Raw genomic sequence first — 4,202 nt, forward strand, 5'->3', positions numbered from 1 at the left:
TTTTTTTCTTTCAATATTGTTCAACTCATTGAGAATTATCTATGCTTGCTTTCTGATAAAGAACAAAGATTGATACAACTCTTGTTATCGCTGTGGTTGACATAAAAGATTACAAGCCAAATAAGCTTTGTTGGCTTAGTTGAGCACCGTGGCTGTTTTCTGATGGTTGCCTAGCAACTGTTGTATAGTATAACACGACACTGGTTTGTTTTTTAGGGCTTGGATTTGAATAGAAGAGATGGAATTGAAGACAAAATATAATTACTTTCAACAACTTAGATGATTGGAAATTTAGTATGGAGTTTAACCCAAAAAAAGGAGCATTGGCGCCGTTGTGGGTGTGAACGCAGCAGATGAGCAAGAAGGTAACATTTGAGCTGATTTTTATCAAATCTCTATCGGACTACTTTTGTTTGTAAACTGGATGCCGACATCTTCCCTGCTCACCTGCCTCCCCCCTCGTCCCGAGTGGTCGTTATCGTTTCAGCTCCATAGAGACTCTTCTAATGACAGCACTTGTCTATAACGTGGCCACGTGTGTGTGTGGAGATGTGGCGGTGGGGGTATTGTGCACGTTTGCCCTGTAATGACAGCAGCTGTCTATAACAGCTCGTCCTGGCAGGGATCATTCGCTCCAGCCACGTCCGCCGTCCGGTGTCACCAATGTCCGGGTGGACGATGATGTGATCTTTAGTCCCCTCTGCGATCTATAGACTGGCATTTGGCTCAGGGAGCGTCCCCAGGCTCTGACATGCATGCTAAACTTGGAGCCTTTCTGCCGATATCACCCCCCCCCCCCCTTCTCTTGGCTCAGCAGCGAGGAAGTTAACGCCAGACGCGGCATTATTGTGACATGCTGCGTTAGATACAAAAGCGGCAGCTAGCTACTGAAGTTCACAACTGACCTCTGTGTGGAGGCTAATGATGAGACACAACTCTTAATTCTGCTAGCAAATATTTGAGTGGATTTTAATTTGAATGCCACACGATGATGACCACTTTGCACCGATTGAATCCTGAGAGCAAATTCCTCCTAATGTGACTCTCAAGTCCCAGCATGGCTTGGAGTATTATCATATTAGCATTCTTGACTGCTCCGTGTTTTTGATGGCTAATGAAGGCTTAAATGCTCTTTGGCGTATGTGTTGTGCGTGGTCCGTAGGGAACGCCGCCGCCGCCGCCCCGTGTCCTGTCCTGCATTGATGCCATCACGTTCTCATCTGCATGCCACGCTTGACAGCTCAGACCTTCTTTCATCCGCACACCATCTCCCTTCCTTGATCATCTTGGTTCTCTCTGTCACTTTGCATGAATTCCCACTTCTGTTTGTCTCTCTTCATTGTCTTTTTTGCAGTTCTCTTTTTGCAGGCTTTCTGATTTTGGTCGATACTGCGTGTGTTAAGGATTCACTGGTTGTGCTTTCTAGATAAACGCCCTGTTAGCAGGATTATCCCTGTTATCCTAACAATGTAAACCCGGGATTAGGCCTCGCTCTCCTGGGATGCAAGTACGTGTGTGTTGCGGTCATTAGTCTGCTTTTGAGGTCCCATTATTTCAACACAAAGAAAATATAAGCAATTTAACAGAAAGGCCACATTGACGGTAATGAACAATATATTTTTTTTATAATGGACTGATTCAGGTCTGAGGTGCAAAGGAATGAAGGTGTGAAGAAGGACTCTTTGGAGCAAGCTGCGGTGGCGATTGAAAGGGCAAAGGTGAGCCTCCCTCATGATATCTCCTGTACCGCAGGGGCAGTCACGACCGGGTCAGCGGAGGTTCAGGTGTCAGCCGGCGACGGCTGACTGACGAGACCGAGTGGGACCTCTCCCCGAAAACGCCGTCCCGCTTGGACCTTTCATCCTTCCTTCCCTCCCTCCCTCTCTGACCCGTCCCGCCCTCCCTTCAGACTTCTCTTTACTCTCGGTCGAAGCGGCCAACTTCAACCTTGTCATCCGCTCATCCTTTCCTCCTTCCTTCTCCACCCCCCTCCTCACCTTCTTCTTCACCCCGTAACTAAACATTAGCACAGGCTTTCACTCAGCGGGTCGGCCTGACTGGGGCAGCTCTCTGCGGGGTTGCATGTCTTTAGCACACGCACGCATTTGCAAAAATATTTTATTGCATCCAAATAGCTCAATTTACAGCCATGATTTAGAAAAAAGAAAAAAAAAAGCCAAACATTTTTATTGAAAGCCATAAGCACCTATGGATCAACAACGTACATTGATTGTTACTGACTAGAGGACAATCGTCAAGTCACTGTTAGTGAATCTGTTAACATCCGCAGATATATTACGGCCATTTTGCTCTATCCAAGACACCGCACGCTTTATTTATTGCAGCTTTAACGCCGATAGGACACTTTGGAATCCACCAGTGCAGCCAGTATATCAAGGTGATGTTGCTATTGATGTCGTCGGATAGCGTTATAGCCTAACGTATTGCTACTTGAGGGAAGGCAGCTGCCCACTTTATCATTCGCGACTGTTTTCTAATTAGCCAAGCCGAGAATTAAAATAAGTGAGCCCTCTAAGGTTATGATCCTTGCGTCATAACAATGACAGCATGCGAGTTATTGACTCCTTTTGACCCAGCCCGAACGCTCGTAGATTAACCACAGCTGATTGCGGGGTCAGTACGATGGGAACGAAATGCTGCTTTTATTTGTTACCGTGGCGACGACGCAGAGTAGTGCAGGACAGTGGGATGATGATTTGATTCATATTCAATAGTAAATAAATCAAATCATTAATAAAAAATACTAAAAATAAATAAATGTTAAAAAATAAAAATAATATAAATACTCACAAACGAAGCTGTAAGTGTAGTTTACAGTGTCTTGACCTAATTTTTTTTTTTTTTTTTGTATTTTTAAAAAGCAGGAAAAAGCACAAGAAGAGCCAAATTGGCTTGATTGAAACTTTGCAGACTACCATGACAGACAAACACAATTTTATATGACCATACGTTCCAAATAACTTGCCATCATGTTCTCACGTTTGTGTCATTTTCTTTCTTTGCCTCATTAAGCAAGCGTATCCCGGACTTCTCATCACTCTGCAAGTCCCTCGTCATGGCTGCGATACCACCCGAGGACCTGAAGACAAGCTCGCAAACGCGCCTGCAGGTATGCACGCCGACTGGCTCACTGGCAGGTGCAGCCTTCTTCCTCCGCTGTAGCTTTTCATTAACTTGTCTCGTGCAATCAAAGTCTGTCAGCGAGAGTGACAAGGAGTGAAAGAACATGGGAGGAAATGGAGTTCTCACTGATATGGCTGTGTTGTTGTAGCTACAATCAAAAATGGAACTTCCTTCTCCTGCCTGATAACATTGTTTCATTTTTTTGTGTGTGTGTGTGTGTTGTCGTTGATGCTCCTGTAGTGTCTATAAGCATTTCACGGCCCGTTTGTCAACAACAACACCAATACAGATGAGGAAACTTTGTCTTCTTTGCAAATGGAATCATGTGCACACGTTAACCCACATGTATGGCGCCGGCGTGTTGACGGGGTGATCTGCCGGTCAATCGGCTGTATTGATTATTGGGACAGCAGAGGTTGGTGGAGCGGCAGCAGTAATTAGGGCTTTTTGGTGTGGATTAGCCGAAAGAAAAGGTCACCTGCTCAACATTGGTGGCAGGACCAGTGGCAGTGACAGGGGAGGGAGGGAGGGGCTGTGGATCAGTGTGTGTGTGTGTGTGTGTGTTTGTGTGTAACCACTGTTGTGTTTTTGACTGCCATTGACACAAAGAGGAAATATACAACTATGTCCAATCTGATGTTATTTTAGATCAGGGGTGTCGAATTTATTTTTATCACGGGCCGCATTGTAGTCAGAGCTTCTTTCGGAGTGTGTAGTGATATCTGCTGTGTTTTAATGTGTTGTGAAGGTAGCAAGACGTCCATTTGCTAGCTTCATGAGGGTTGAGTTGGAGCCAAAGCCATCAGATTTTTTGCCAGTCAATCACAGCGACAGCAGCCAAAAGACACTTAATCCTTAAGGTGTGGCTTTTAATGTTTTTTTGGAATGTCATCTTAACCTTGGGTTGTCACAGTGACACAACTTTCCTCTCACTAGGCTTGCACTTTTACAGCATGCAGGTCTGAGTTTATTTTGGAAGGTCGTGACCCTCTTGAGCTGTGAAGTGACAAACAGGGCAGATGAGCTGCAATGTAAATGATTAAAGGTCAGTCAGTGTA

This window comes from Syngnathus leptorhynchus, chromosome 20 (genome assembly GCF_054491065.1).
Source record: "Syngnathus leptorhynchus isolate UIUO chromosome 20, UIUO_Slep, whole genome shotgun sequence".
Lineage (NCBI taxonomy): Eukaryota > Metazoa > Chordata > Actinopteri > Syngnathiformes > Syngnathidae > Syngnathus > Syngnathus leptorhynchus.